Genomic DNA, 17751 nt, shown 5'->3' on the forward strand with positions numbered 1-17751 from the left:
TTTTTACTTTTTTGTGTGTCTGTTACAGGATTTAGGTTTGTGGTTATCATAAGGTTCAAGGATAGCTTCTGAAGTATGTAACAGCCTATATTAAGTTGATGATTGCTTTATTTCAAACAAAATCTAAAAGTGCTTTTGTCTTCTTTATCCTCCTCCACACTTTATGTATTAGATGTCATAATCTGCATTTTTTTTGGTATACTTTGAGCCATCTTATGTAGTTAACTTTACTACCTTTGTTTTGTTTTAATTTTGTATGTGCTTTGTAATTAATTTGTCCACTACCTTTAATGTGCATTTATTTTCACTGGTGAAAGCTCTTCAGGCTAAGGAACATTTCTTTCTACAGCAGTATTTTTAATATGTTCTGTAATTCTAGTTTAGTGATTATAAATTCCTTAGGCCTTCATTTACCTGGGAAATGTTTATTATCTGCTTCAAATTTGAATGAAAATCTTGCTGGGTTGAGATTCTTGGTCGGAGGTCCTTCTGTTTCAGTACATCAAATTATTCATGCCCCTCCCTTCTGGCCTATAAAGTTTCTGCTGAGAAGTCTGATGATAGTTTCATGTGGTTTCCATTATAAGTAATTTTTGTTCTCTCTCTGGCTGCTTTCAATACTGTCTCCCTAGCCTTAATCTTTGCCTTTTTAATTATTGTATGTCTTGGTGGTGTCCTCGTGGGGTTCCTTTGTTAGAGGATCTCTGGGCTTCTTTGACCTGAGTGTCTATTTTCTTCCCCAGAAGTCTTCACCAGTTATTTCCTCAAAGAGTGTTTCTAACCCTTTGTCTCTATCTTGTCCTTCTGGTATCCCTATTACACAAATATTGATTCATTTGGAGTTATCATACAACTCTCTTTTCATTCTTCCATTCCTAGAGATCCATTTTTCTCTCTGTCTTTCAGTTTCATGTGTCCTTATTCAAGGAAATCCATGACAATCCCACAACTAACATAATCACTGATAGACAGATCAAATAATTTCCTCCAAGATCAGGAATAAGGCATGTGTGCCCACTCTCTCCAGTTCTTTTCAGTAAGGTGCTGAAAATCTTAACTAAAGCAATTAGACAAATAAATAAAACGTGAAATATATCTAAATTGGAAATGCAGAATAAATTGTCTTTGTTTGCAAATGACATGATCTTTTTATAGAAACTCCCAAGAACTCTATAAAAAACTGTTATAAATAAAGTAAATATCTATGATGTAAAATCAACATACACATTCAGTTGTTTCTAAACAGAAAAATGAACTATATGAAAATACATAAAACAATCCCATATATACCTTCAAAAACAATAAAACATTCAGCAAGAAATTCAAATGAGATAAAAGATATGTGCTCTCAATTATGAAACATTGATTAAAGAAATTAAATAAAATAGAAATAAATGAAAATATGTAGCATGCCCATGGATTGGAAAAATTAATATTGTCATAATGACAAAATTATCCAGAGCTGTTTGTAGATTAAATGCAGTCTTTATCGAAATTGTAAAGGCATTTTTCAAAGAAATACAAAATAATTTTGAAAGTCATATAGAAGCATAGAAATACCCTAATAAGCAAAGAAATTTTTGAAAAGAAGAACAAAATTGGAGGCTTCACAATTTGTGAATTCAAACTACATTACAAAGATATTGTAATTAAAACAATATGGCACTGGCATGAAAGAAGACTCATAGACCAATGGAACCAAATCAACATTCCAGAAATAAAACTCATGCATGTACCATGAAGTAACTAATATTTGACAAAGGAGTCATATGACCTAACAATCTGTTTTGAAAAGACAGCTCCATGCCTATGTTCACTGCAGTAGTAGTCACAAAAGTCAAAACAAAACATAAAAACAACCTGTGTCCATTGAAATATGAATGAATAAAAGTAATACAATATAGGAAATCCTTCCATTTGCATCAAAATAGATGAACCTTAAGGACATTATTCTAAGTAAAATGAGTTAGATAGTAAAGATGAATACTATATAGTGTCACTTATACTTGGAATCTAAGTAAGCCAAATTCATAGAAACAGAGAGAATAGTCGTTGTCAGGAACTGGGATTTTGGAATATATAGCAGATGATCAAAGGGATCAAACTTCCAATTTTAATAGAAATAAGTTCTGGGTATTTAATGTGCAGCAGGGTGGCTAGAGGTACCAATATTGTTTTATACAGTTGAAAGTTGCTGAGACTGTAAATCTTAAATATATTACCACAGACTCACATGCACATGAGGTAATTTTGTGAGGTGATGTATGTCTGAATTAACATCATTGTGATAGTCATTTTGCATTATATAAATGTATCAAATCATCACATTGTGCAACTTAAACTCAATTTTATACATCAATTATGTCTCAATAAAACTAGAAAAATATACTAAGGATATTAATACAGTCATGTAAATCAACATTAATGATTTGTAAAATTCTTATATCTGCTTTAATATCTGTTCACAACAGTCATTTATAATTGGTAACATAAAATAACAATGAGAAATTCACCCTTAAAATTACACATGGGAAAATTTAAAGGATACAAATTATAAGTAATCCCTTAAGGCCTTTATGTCTGTATTATCAACTAACAGACATGTTTAGGAGAAAATAGAAATAATGACAAAATAAAAATATTTGAAGATATTATGCTTGCTGATGCCAATATTCACTAACTGTTTAAGTGAGGTGATAGACAAAGTAGGGTGGTACTCACGTTAATCTAAGTTTTAGATATCTAGCACACAATACAGTACTTTTCAATTATATCTTTATTGTTTTGATGCATTAATTATTTTACTTCACATAGTTGAATACCTTAAAGAGGAAAAGTTTTCTACTTTCCCACAAAGTCTTGGAAATCCTGATCTAAATAACATATGCAGTCTGTATTGAAGAGGTTTTTAGCATAAAGGTTATACAATTACATGTGAAAAGTAATAAGTGCTATAAAAGGTGTACAGACTCCTGGATAAATAAGTTATGTCATACAACGTGGTAGACAAAAAAGAAAGTAATACAACTTAATTTTTTTAAACACAACAGTTTAAATGAAGGATATTTGTTTACTGATAAGGGAACCAATTAAATACAGTAGAGTTCAGACTGTCAGGTGATATTAACCTAACTTCATACCTGAAATTGTACTTTAGAGAGTGTTAACAGGAACTCCAGGGATATGTAACAATTTCCTAATCTCTGTGGTGAAAAAATGCTATCATTAGATTGCTGTGAGTATTATCGAAAGAAGGGATAACTTTATAAATCTTTAGTCATCTCCAGAGAAAATGTCTCTGGGGTACACACCTGAGGTTGACTATCTGTTTCGTATCCCTTTCTCCTGAGAAATTGAATTGATTATACCTTGGAGGCCACGTAAGAGCACGTTCATGTTCTTCATGCTTCCTTGTTTACCTCTTTCAGCCCCATATCCTTTGGTTAAATCATTATGACCAATCACGAATTCATCATGCACATGCTTTATCATTGCTGCTGGAGATGAAACTGGTGGATCATTTAAGCCCACTTTGTTCATAAGAAACAGTAATGACAGCAGTGAAAAAATACCCAAATAAAAACATTAATTTAAGTAAGTTATTTCCAGTTTTTTACAAAAGCCCCTTTGCTGGCAGCCTATGATACATAGAATGTCTACATGGGCATCTTTTAGTTTTATAGATGTAGTAGTCTCTGCTCTTAAAGAAAGTTATTCTGAGAGATTTAGTATACATATGTCCACCCAAATAATAAGGCTTACAGGTATTGATGCTATTTAGTATCTGAAAACTATAGGTATGGGTTATAGTTCATATTTTAAATGACTTTAAGGTTTAAAATCTTTCTAACAGCTCCATTTCCAAGGCTGTTTTAGAAATATTTAAAAGTATAAGTCATTACACATTTCTGAATTTCTCTTCCTTATAATAAAAGCTGTTCCTCTTGATTTTATGCTGATGAGACTATAAAATGTCCAAACCATGACATTTCAGTTAATGTAGAATTATGGTTTGTAGTTTTCTTTTTTCATATTTGTCTAGTTTTTGTAGTTTGACCTCCCAGAATGAGTTTAGAATTATTCCTTCCTCTTCCATTTTTCTGGAATACTTTCAAAAGAGTATTAGCTCTTTAAAAGTTTGGTAGAATTCACCCATGAAACTATCTGGTTGTGGAATTTTGTTTATTGGGAATTTTGTGATTACCAATTCAATCTTGCTAGAAGTAATTGGTCTGTTCAGGTTTTCAGTTTATTCCTGGGTAAGCCTTGAAAGATTGTATGTTTCTAGGAATTTATATATTTCTTTTAGTTTGTCAAATTTATTGACATATCATTTCCCATGTGATTTTCTTATAATTGTTTGAGTTTTTCTTTGTCAGTGGTAACTTCTCTGTACATTTCTTATCTTTTCTTTATTTTTGTCTTCTATTTCTTTTCTTTGATATCTCTGCCTAAGAGTTTGTCTATCATATATGTTGTAGAAATATATATTACACACTTCTGAATTTCTGTGTTCTTTCTAGCATGAGATAAGTTAGTCTTTTATTTTATGCTGAGACTATAAATTTTCCAAAAGATAAAACTTCAGTCAATGTGATAAATTCAACCTTCAAATAATATGTTGATATCATTAAACACAACTATGCAGCCAACACATACAAGATTTGGTTCTAGTGTGACTTTTATAAATGTTTATTTTATGCACATGATCGCTACAATTAATATTTTGTCTACACCGGGGGTGGAATGTGGTATTTGAGGAAGAACATCTCCATCCACCCATTTGTTACTAAAGAGAACACGATTGTTTTGGGCCACACATAGTCAGAAATTATGATAATTTCCATGGATGCCTTGAGCACAATTTCCAATTAATATTCTTTAAGTATTCTACATTTGAGAGTTTTATTTATCTCTAATGTATGAGAGTTAGGCTCTAGCTTCGTAATTTTGTCACCTATTCAATAATGAAATCTTGGCTTTTCCTCTTTTAGAAGCCAGGTATGTGTCAATAGATTTGTTAAAATGGTTATACTTGGAGAAGCCCTGTGGACCAGCAATCTAAGATAAAGGAATATGCCCAGGGAGATATGAGAAAAACTGAGGTTCTGGTTACATTTGTTTTCCATATGAGATTTTTTGATAACATGATGCTTAAAAAAACCATACACCTCACTGTTTCTTGGAATTAATATTATTGAAAACTTAGCTTCTATCCACTTCTAGAACATTAGCCAGACTCTGAAAGGAAAACTCACATTGAACTTCAAGATGAGTTTAAGCCTTCAATAAGATAGGCACAGATGACATAAATAACACAAAGGAAGGATGTCAATCTTAATACTCCCTCTATGCAATCATTGCCATAGTCTACTCCTGGAAATGCCATCATTTCATTCAATTCAGCTATTATTCTCCAAACACATTAGACTAGTTGTATATTCATTATATTTGTTCTATTATTAAGTCAAACAGATAGTTTTTTTAAAAGTAAATTAATTGTTTTCATTATTCTATAAACCACAAAACTGTTAATAACAAGTTTTCATTTCACAGCTACAGAGCTAATAATCTTTCAATCCTTTTCTCTCTAGGTTCATTCACTTAGAATTACATAATTTTGATTCATGTGTTTCAAATAATTTATTTGATCTTCAACAATTCTCTGATATGAGTTTAATCTCACAAATAGAGACAATGAAAAATTGTAAATTGCTTCACTTAATTCTTAATAATCATTTATTCCTTATTTTTTGCAAGTGGGACTACATGGGTTTTATGTTATGAAAATAGATGAGCCACTTCCTATCTTGCCAGATGCTATATTAGCCAAAGTTCCCTTAAATGTATTATTTTGTTTTGATAATTTTTCATTCGTCTAATTATTCCATTGTCTAAGTCTGAACTATTAAAAGATGTGATACAAGAGTAAACATGACATAGATGCTATTATTTAAGGGCCTTGCAGGTTAATTTAAAATACATAAATTAAGGATCAATTGAATTGCTACAGCTTAATTGTTTTGACAAAGATAAAGGGCTCTGGGACACACACCCAAAATAAGTTGGAATGAGTCTTATATAGATTATAACTACTACTCTTGATAGTAAACAAACAAGAGTGTTTGAATAATTTTACATTTGGCATTTTTATGGTGAACTTACACCTCATGTGAATTGCAAAGAACAGTAAAAAATATTTGTGTTGAAATATTAGTTTCACTTACTTATAAGTGTATGATAAATCATGGGAAAAACTTAACATCTTATGAATCTCAGTTTATTCATTGGTAAACAGATAATATGATTTCCAGGGTAATTGAATGAAAATGAATTATATAATGTATGTAATAGCTAAATTTGGGTGTGATAAAATGTTTTTCTTTTAATATAGAATTTAATTATTCTTGAACTAATTTGATGGTAATGAATCAATTGAACTAATATGACTACACCATACCCCAAATAAATTGTATTTATATTTTCACAGAAAAAAAATCCTACATGGATTGATAGCGTGATTAAATCTGGTTTCTGAGCTTCATGATTCTGTGAACCACAAGACCTACATGCAGGTGATGGAATTTTTGAGGGGGCTAAACCAGACCAGTGTTGTGGAGTTCATTCTCAAGGGGTTTTCTGATGACCCAGCTAAACAGCAGCTCCTGTTTTCCCTGCTCCTCTGCATTTATCTCACCACCATGGTTGGAAACCTGCTGATCATCCTAACAATCATCTCAAATGCTTGTTTTCACTCCCCCATGTATTTCTTCCTTAGCAATTTGTCCTTGATTGATCTCTGCTTGTCTTCCACTACAGTTCCCAAAATTCTTGTAGACATCCAGACAGGAAATTCCACCATCCCTTTCAATAGCTGCATGATGCATATGTACCTGTTTATCTGCTTTTCAGGGTTGGAAACATTGCTTCTCCCTATCATGTCCTATGACCGTTTTGTGGCCATCTGCCTCCCTTTGTCCTACTTATCCATCATGACTCCCAAATTTTGTGCCTATCTGCTGGCCAGCTCCTGGATCTTTGCTGTCTTGAGTTCACAGATACACACCATCTTATTGGTGCAATTACCCTTCTGTAAGGATAACAAAATTCCTCAGTTCTTCTGTGATATTCATCCATTGCTAAATTTGTCCTGTTCAGATACCCACATCAATGAGTTATTTATTTTTATAGAGGGGGGACTTGTAGTGGTATTGAGCTTTATCTGTATTTTTGTTTCTTACATACTCATTGGTTGTGCTATAGTCAGAATACCATAAACCACAGGGAAGTTTAAAGCATTCTCCACGTGTTCTTCTCACATCTGTGTGGTCCTCTTGTTTTTTGGTACAATAATTGGTGTTTATTTATGTCCCTCCACCTTCCACACAGCTGAAACAGACAGAGCAGCAGCTGTAATGTACACTGTGATCACTCCCTTGTTAAACCCTTTTATCTACAGTCTAAGGAATAGTAATCTGACAGGAGTTCTTAGGAAAACCATCCAAAAGAAATTGTTTATATGATATATGTCAAGGTGTGAGGACTTTTCAGGTGAACATATAAATGAGTCAATAATTTTATTAAATGTTCCCATTTAAATCTGCTTTTTGTGACTGTATGGCTTACTTATAGATTCTTCAGTAAATTATTTTATTTGTGTATAACAATTTATGAATTATAATATCTTAACACAACTGTTAGCATACAATTTTTAAAGTACATAAACCTGAGTATCATAAATATTGTAGATGCTGTAGAAAAAAATTTATAATTCCTAGGATTTCTACAAACCTGACTTATCCTAAAATGTCAAATAAGTCTCAAATATGTTTATTCTAAAATTTATTCTATTGGAGATGATTAAATATTGTGTAATAACATTATTCAAAAGGGAATAATTACACTTATTTGATATTAGTTCTGATTGTATTTAGGTAGATTCTTTTGGATATTCTAAGTATAAAGTCAAATCACTGCAAATAGAAATATATTTAACAATTAATTTCCAATTTTCATTATCTGTATCTTTTAGGTGAATTGTATTGGTAATAAACACTAATACATATTTAAAAAATGGGTGTAGTTGGCATCCTATTTCATTTACTTTCAATTTTACCATGTTTTTATTTTCAACTTTTTTATTTTCAGTTTTATCATGTTTTTAATATGCTGGAATGTGTTTTTATATACATATATAAAATAATGTATATAATTACTTTATTTTACATATATAAATTTTATTTTCTAGTTATTTTGTATATATATTTTATATAATGTATCCATATATTATTGCTTATTTTCTCTCTCTCTCTCTCTATTATATATATTAATCTAATTTCCATTTTCCTTTGTTTTATGTGTTCATCTGTGTTGTGTATGTGTGTTTACTTGGGGTAAAGAAGGACAGTGGTCAGCAATAGGTGTTAAATATATCCTATACTTTCAATGTCTAAAAATTTGGTCATGTAACTTTTCTCCCTTGATCTATGGCTTTATTACATGTGAGGATAAGGCACTTCTTACTCCAAAATATGCTGGTTGGGTTGTACCAAATATCCTAGTTTCATATCTGTACACATATGTATGCAACAGGAATAAATCGTGCTTAATAGTATTGGCTGAATCCTGACAACACATGCCTAAAACTTGATCTTCATGGTGTCATGCCCACTCTGCAACCCTCACTGCAAAATACCTGTAATCTCAATAAATAAAGTGTGTATCATAGTTGTACTAACACTAAGGGTCTCATATCCCAGTGATGAGATTGCAAAGGGTTCAAGATTGATGAGTATGAAACAGATGATCCAGGATAGATAGTGGATAAGTACTGTCTATCTATATTCCTCACAATATTCTATAAAATAACAAAAAATGGAAACCCACCAAAGAGTTTTAAGCTGGTAGCATAAAGGTCAAATATGAATGTTGCACCAAACAGATAAGTGTTACATGCATCTATGCTCACATTTGTTTTCTCCTAAAATATTTAGTAATTTATATTTCAAATTTAGAATTACAATGCAGGTGATATTATCTAAGGTGTTAGTGATGTTAAAGATACATTTTCACTATGGATGTTTAATTGATGGGACATCTTTTTACTTTTTATATATTTTAATTATAGTTGATATATTATATTTATTTCAACATACAACATAGTGATTCAACAGTTATATACATTACTAAATGTGTACTACAAATAGTGCAGTTACTATCTGCCAGCATAGAAACATATTAAAGAGATATTGACTACATTCTCTAGGCTGTACTTTCATCCTTGTAACTAATTTATATTATGATTGAGATTTTCTGCCTCCTTATCCCCTTCTCATGGTAACCACCAGTTATACCTGTGTCCATGAGTCCTCTACTGTTTTATTCATTTTGTTTTTTTTTTAATTCCACATATGTTTTAATAAGGTTATGTGTGTGTGTGTGTGTGTGTGTAAGTTTATTAACTCTTTCTGAAATGTACATGGAGTCCAAATGTTTAGAAAATCAACAATTTTGGAAATAGGACACCATATTGTCCAATTTTACCACCTGATTTTCAGAATGACTATACAGGTATGTTAACCAGAACTGTTATTAGCATAAATATAAACAAATTAATCAGATAGGACTTTAAGAATAGTTACATAGACTTACAATGAACTTTTTTCTAATGGGCTATGAAAATTTAGTAAAGAAAGGATTATAAAATGGTGTAGAAAACCAGTATAGGAAAAACATAGACTCTCATGTTATTTCATACCATACACAAATTCACTAGAAAAAGATGATAGACCTAAATATAAAACTACATTTTACTGAAGAAAATAGAGAAAACTGTCTTCAAAAAATTGGAAGAATATAAGAAATCTTATAAGACACATGCCAAAAATCATAAACCATGAAATATGAAAGATACAAATGATAATAGAGATAAATCTCAGTGAAATTTAAACTCTTACTATTTAGAAATCATTGCTAAGGCTAGGGAAAATCAAGTAAAAAATTGGGATAAAAATACACACATATATAATGAAAAATTAATATATGAGAATAAACTATCCAATTTAAAATGCCAGCATTTGAACATTTGACAAAAAATGTAATAAGGGTGACCAGTAAACACATGAAAACATGCTCACTGTCATTAGTTGTAAGAAAAGCACAAACTGAGACATGAAATACAATACATACCCACCAGAAAAGCTTAAATTAAAGAGGAACAGTATTAAGTGTTGGTGTAGACATGGACAGTGGGGCACTTGTCACTCCTCATTGGAATGTAAAGCGTTCGAACAAATCTGGCTATTTTGGTAATAATTTCTTACTACATTTAATACTTAACACTATATATACAAATTATCATCTCAGCTATTTATTCAAGCATAAGCAAGCATATCTTCATACAAGGATTTGTATGTGTAAGGCTCATTGTAATTTTATCCCTAATTACTCTAAATTGGAAACAACCTAAACATTTAGAGGAAAGAGTGGTAGCTTCACCCCCTGGAGATGGCAGAGGAGTCATCAGGAGGGGAAGAGGGGATGGGGTGAGGCACTGATCTGTTGCCGAGGTCACTGCCCAAGGCACCAACCTCTCCCATATTAAAGTTCTGCGGGTTGTAATTAAAAAAATAAAAACACAACAACTGTGGGCCCTTTAGAGGGAGGGTCTGCCTACTCCCCAGGTTGTGGAGCACTCCGTGATCCGTCCCTATACCCAGGATGAGCTGGTAGTCATGAGCTTCTGGTACAGGCAGAAGCCATTGGAATGTCTGCCTACATGGTTTTTACATCTCTGGGATATGCAGGTGGAAAACATTGTTATGTCAGGTATTGAGATGAGTAGACTGGCTTCCCTGACAACTCATCCTTCCTTCTGGCAACAGTTGTAAAGTGCCGATCACACCTCAGGGAATCAGGCACTTCTGGATTGACTGGCAGTAGCCATCCGGGCACTTTGACCTAATCAGGGTGATTTACCATACTCACCCACTAGCGGGAAAATGTATGTACAGCTACAGCAGGTGTTATGGGAGATGGGCAAGAAAAATATCATCTATAATATGGACACTCAGCGTGCCAATGAAGAGTTGTTCACTGTGGGAATGAGAAATACGGTGCCCCATATAGCTCCCCCATCTCTCCTTGGGTCCCTAGTGACTATTCTTGCCCTCCACATAAAGCAACCCATAAATGAGGCTACTCATACTTTAGCAGATCTGGGGGAGGTTGAAACAATAAGACAATGGAAGGAAGTACAGGGTACAACTGAAAGGAGAGGTGCAAAGGGCCCCGCGAATGTCTCAAGGACTCAGATGTGGGTTGATTTGATAAAGGCTGGGATAGTGAAAAAAAAACTTGATGGGCAACCCAATAAGATGATATCATAAGTGTGGGAACAACTAAGCCAGAGCAACAGTTCCACCCACTGAGGTACAAGGCGTGGAAGTGAGAGGCAAAGTCCCATGCTTGGCCTGTGTCCCTGCAGGACTTCCAGGGGGACAGTACTAAGGCTCTGCCTGGACCCTCACCCCCACAGAATGATGATTGGGTATTGCCATACATGCCTTGAGTGTAATGGACTCATCAAGGCCCTATGAGCTAGATGTTCATGTAAATGAAGATGGTTATGGATGGGACCTTTGGTAGCTGCTTGAACTAATCTGTCAACTATTGCATTCTGGACACAACTATGGAAAGGAGCAGAAGTCCAGTATACTTTGACAGTGAAGAAACTGGATGCTGGGTACCATACCTTTTTGACCATGGAGACCATCACCAGAACAGCTCTGACCTAGGTAAAAACCACGTATCCCATTACAGCGTGGGTGCAAGACGGGACCCAAAGGCCATGGAGTGGTGTGGCACAGATGCCTACACTAGCCGAATGGGACATATATTCACAATAGATTAACACGCTTTCCAATAGCCCCGTAAGTGGAGAACTCCAATGATTATTGTGGCCAGTGATGTTTACCAATGGAAAAGCAGGAAGAGTTTGCTTTTGAGCCACTGGTAGCCAAGAGTGCTTATCAGGAGGGAAAAGTCCCTATATCTGAAGATGCTTAGTAGACGGACAGCTCCAGTTGTGGGCAGTTGCAAAAGTGGAGAGCCATGGCTTTCCATCCTAAGACTGAGACAATATGGATGGGGGATGGAGAGGGGAAGAGCAGTCAGTGGGCTGAGTTGAAGGCAGTATGGCTCATGATCATCCAGGAGACCTCCCCTATAGTTGTCTGCACTGACAGCTGGGCCATCTATTTTGGCTTGACCCTGTGGCTACCAACATGGTAACATGCCACTGTATGGTTGGTCATTGGCCCTTTTGGGGGCAATGGCTGTGGCAAAACCCTACGGGTCTCTGCTCAGACTAAGACAATTACCATATATCATGTAACTGGCCATTTGCCTTTAACATCCCAGAGAATGATGAAGCAATCACATTGGTCCAGGAGCACTGACTAGAAGGAAAGCCTGCCTCTGATGGAGCCCAATGGTTACATCAGTGTTTGTTGCACATGGGGCAAAAGACAAGGTGGTCTGTGGCCTGTCAGGAGCCTTAACATTGACCTTTGAAGAAGTCAGCAGAGCCTGGAAGGAGTTCCTGATGTGCTCTAAGAGGGACTTATGCTGAGTCCTGCAGCAACATGGGACAAAAGCAAGGGGGCCAATGCCCCTTGTCAGGTGACATATATACTATACTGGGCCTCTGCACATACGAGAAGGATATCGGTACACCATGACTTGTGTGGACACAGCTACTGGACTCTTGGTTGCATTTCCTGCATGTTGTACAGATCAGCAAACCAACAAGAGGGACCCAGAGCATCTCTTTGCAGCCTATGACCGGCCACAGGTGATTGAGAGCGATTAAGGTATCCACTTTCCTCGACATGCATTACAAGAATGGGTATAGAAATTAGGAATAAAATGGAAGTTTCAGGTACCATATAAACCTACTGGGGCAGGAATGATAGAGAGGTACAATTTTTTGTTGAAATCTGTCCTGAAGTTGGACACTAATAGGCTACAGGGCTGGTCAGTTCACGTATGGATGATGGTATGACATTTGAATGAGAAGCCCCAGAAAAGAGCCTTGAACCTTGTGGATATGCTAACACCCAGTGATGCCTCTCCTACACATGTATGTGCAAACCAAAGAGGAATAATTGAAGCCAGGATATGACCAGCAGAGCAACATCCTGCTGCCAGCCCCAACTGCTTTAAACCCTGGAGACTCTGTTGAGTGGACCTGGCCCTGCCCATTCCAACACACAGACCAGTGATGGCTGGCCCTTCTGGCACCTTGGGGAAAAGCCCTGGAAGCTGGCCTTGTGAATGTACCAGGAGTAACAGGAGGGTGGACCCCAAAGATCATGGTAGTATACCCAAAGTGTCTGGGGAGTACGAACTTCTTACCAGGAAGTTTTGTTTTATCTTTATGACCAGGGCATGTACCTCCTGTAGCCCTATATAATGACCCATCTGTAACTCCCACAGGGAGGGGGTGAAAGTCTGGTGTACCAGACCAGGATGAGATCCCATTCCTGCCAGTGTCCTATCACAGGACCACTCTCTTGCATACATCTTACCCAATGGACAAGATTTGCCTATGCTGGTGTCATTAAAACATGTATCTTATTGCCCTTAAGGTTATTTTCTTCTGCATTCCCCGTGACCTGGATGTGCCCATTGGCTGCAACTGCTGCATGATGATTGCTCTGAACTCCTTTAGCGAGTGACGCCTGTAGTATGGATGAGCTATGGACTCAATCTGCATAGGACTTTGAACCTAACTGAATCCTCCTGCTTGAGGATTTTCATGATTTTATTGCTGTTGATATTGCATGTTATGAGTCTGGTTACAGTGCTCCAGTTTTCTCACACAGGTGCCATTGTGGAAGATGGGAATTGAGTATATTGTGAGGTGAGATTTCTGGAGGGGTGGGCTCTCGGTAAAATTTCAATATTTCCAGACTGTCTGGTCTGGCATTAGTGCATCTCCATATCAATAGGTGTTTTCAGGCTGTGGAGAAAAATAGTCCATCTCCATACCAATAGATGATCACAAGAGTGAGGCCACATCTTTAAATAGATTATCACAAGAGTGAGTTTGAGTTGGGTCAGTTGCAGCCCAGTTGGGAGAGACTGGTGAGCAGGAGTTGACAACTGCTTGTAAGCAATAAACAGGTTTATCCCACTTTATTTTTCCTTTTGACTGATTTTGCCCTCAAAGGTAATTTGTTCTGGGCTGGGAACATATTTCCCCCCCGAGTTACAGTGACAAAACAGAAAACAGCAATTTATTGTGTCTAAGTGGAGAAAATAATTGAATGCATGGGTCAAGAGGACACGTTCTGAGTGCTCTATTTCTTGATTGCAGTTGTGGTTACATTTGAATACATTTATCAAAACTCAAACTCTATCCTTATAATGGCTGTATCTTATAGTATGCAGTTATAGCTCAAAAAGTACATTTAAAAAATTATCTTCTATTGTCTTTAGATAGTGATTCTTAGTGGGACCACTATTAATACCTTTGGTAGGGCATTTGACAACCCTAAATAATTAGCATTCTTCATGCTCATATTAAATAATGCCACCAATATCCCATGTTACTTTCAACAAACTACCTGTGCTTAGTTTCAAATAAATACCTCCTGGTACTTCCTACATTCTCAGTGATAACAATTGATTTACAGTTTATTTCTTTAATGCTTAAATGTTTGACCTACTTTACTTTTATTCATAAGGATTTATTTTTAAAATATTTACATATGGGCTAATTTTCACAAACCAAGTATTTAAGAAATTATTTTTCTTGGCAACATGAACTTAATGTGGACAAGCTTACACTTATATTCTAAGTTCTCTTTTTGCCATTCATATGTAGAAATAATCTATATTTATCTTATTCAGACACATACATTGTCATTTTATCCTTCTTTTGTTCTTGTAGATTGTCAGTCTTTCATACCCTCTATACATATTTACTATGCTGCTCTAACAATTATGCATGTGTGTGTGTGTGTGTGTGTGTGTGTGTGTGTGTGTGTGAAATAACTTAACTTTGATATCTACTCAGTTGAGCAGTGTTGTTTTCCACATATGCTTGGTAAATATTGAGAGTTGAGGTTTCTGGTATGAAGAGAATGTCACACCAGCATTGTTTTGTTTTGCATGTTTAGTAGTGCTGTCCCTATAAAGGAAGTGTTTTAAGTACTGATCCAGTGTGTGCTTTGTATGCTAGGCAGTGTGATCTTCTGGGTATGCCTGTTATGGATGAAATATTGAAGGGTGCAATCTGTATACATGAAAGACAGGTGAATGCCATTGGCAGTGGCATTATAAAGCCAATTAGGAGACTATTCCTTCAGTTCCTGTAGAGACATTTCTGCTGCTTCCTACACTTCCTTTAGTCTTTCTTTATTGCTAATGTGAGACTATTACGACTCTCACCTGAGGAAAATCTTTAGGGAAACTTTGTGGATGTCCCACGTTGAAAGGCAAGTCTCCAAGGCCCCTGTCTGAACACATAATAGTAATTCACAGAAGTGGGATCTCAGGCGGGGACTTTCTTTACATCCTGCTCACAAGGAAAAAAAGCTCTTAAAAAAAAAAGAAGGGGAATTCGTGTTTATCTATAACATAGATGGTCGGGGAGAGCCAATGACATAGCAGTGAAGAGATGATTTGTTTCTTCTCCTTATGGTCCAATTGAATGTAGTGTCCTTTAATACTGTAAGCTTCTGAGAGGAAAACTTAAAGAAAATTTAATAACATTCCATTCCTGAAAAATAACCAAAGAGAGTACAGGCTGTGAGTATATCTTGGGGATATAGTACATGTTTTTACTTGGGTAGAAAATAATGGAGCTACATAATAGTACTTTTATAATTTAGATCCTTCTGTAATCACATGTAATATACCTTTGGCATGTCCAGTCCCCTTCAAAGTTAATATACATTCAAAGAGGGTATGACCTTATTTTTGCTAAAGGCAGAATTAGTCATAATATCTTTAAGAAAAAGAAATGTTCTTTTTGACATGATGTTGTCATGATTGTTGACAAAAATCTACTGCTAATTTTTTTTTGAATTTCTGAATTTGCTTTGGTAGTGCCAGCAGAAAGAGAGCCATGCAATACCCTTTTCATAAAAGCAATGCAGAAACCTTGAAATATTTATAGTAAAGTGACAATATGAATTGTAGTATTTGCCTTATGGAATCAGGAAATATATATTTAAATATTGCTCCCAATTCTTTCATACAAATAGTTTTCTTAAATTGATAAATTCTCTGTGTTCACTAGTCATAATATTTTTAAAAATACTTTGAATAGTTATAAACTCTGAAAAAAAGTATGTGTTATATTATGTTAAACACCAAAAGTAGCATTTTTAGGAAATTAAAATCTGAAGGTTGATGTAGTGGGACAAATAAAATGTCTCCTGATCATACTGATGTTACTTTAACCACATCTAATAATTTTTATGACATATATATCTTGAAAACTTCTCTTCTGTATCAGCAGTACACTACATTGGACCATTAATACTGTGCCATAAAACATATACATATTTTTAAATAGTTTTATGGTTCAAAATTCCCATAAAGTTTTGCTCACAGAAATACACATATATGAACACAATTGTCTCTACATTTCACTCAACATATTTTTTATTGTGATATAGGAGATATCAAGTCAGTATATTTACGTCAAATAGTTTTTTGAAATATTAAAATTAAATTTTACATATACAAGAAAGCTTTTATTATGAGCCCTAAGAATTTTTTTTCTGCTATACTTTGCATTTATCATGTTGATACTTGGCACTAAAGCACATGTATACCTGATTGCACCCATTGGAATCCTTTTATCTTTAAAGACAAGATTTCTAATTATTTTTTATTGTGGTAACACAACAGAACAACAGTTTGCAATATTATAAAGTACACTTAAATATTTGGAAAGTGGTTAGATCTCATGTTCTATTCTTTCACAGTAACCAAGATATAGAAACCACCTCACTGTCTGTGAAAGTTTATTTGTTTGACAATTTCTCCTAAATGTAGGAAAAGAGATGAATGCAATGATTCTAAAAACAAACAAACCAAAGATTAGGAATGTTAATATTTATAAACAAAATATTTTCCATATAGATTTTAAATCCTACTCTGTGCTACTGTTTTCTGGAGATAGTGTTTGCTCATGTCCCAATCTCCCACCAAACCATAATTGATGGAATAAATTAGGTATCTTGAAGATAAAATTGTAAAAAACGTTCTGTGTTGATTTGCAAATACCATGTCCTAGAATCTCCATTCTGTGAGGCATAACAACTCCCATGATCTTCTGTCTTCTGAAATGAGGTGTCTGCATATTTCATCACCAACTTCTAGTCTCCAGGAAGTAAATTCCTCAGTGATGGGACAATAACAGAAACATATTTTATTTATTGTTGTGCACTCAACATTAAAATCAACCTGCTGAGTTCTAAACGTGCCCCGCCATTTAAAGTGATATAAGTGTAGAAAAATCACTCCCACAGTTTCATTTGAAGCTTTAAATTCTATGAATATTTACCATTGAGATTTCTTTTCTAAATTGAGTGAGCTAATCCATGTGTAAATTTTAATTTTTACTAATACTAGAAGTCTATGATCATCATTAAAAAAATGATTACAAATGTATCCCATTCTTGCTCATCTATAATCCAGGCTTTGTTGGTTCCAGATCAGAGAGGATGAGCT

This window comes from Manis pentadactyla, chromosome 13 (genome assembly GCF_030020395.1).
Source record: "Manis pentadactyla isolate mManPen7 chromosome 13, mManPen7.hap1, whole genome shotgun sequence".
Taxonomy (NCBI): domain Eukaryota; kingdom Metazoa; phylum Chordata; class Mammalia; order Pholidota; family Manidae; genus Manis; species Manis pentadactyla.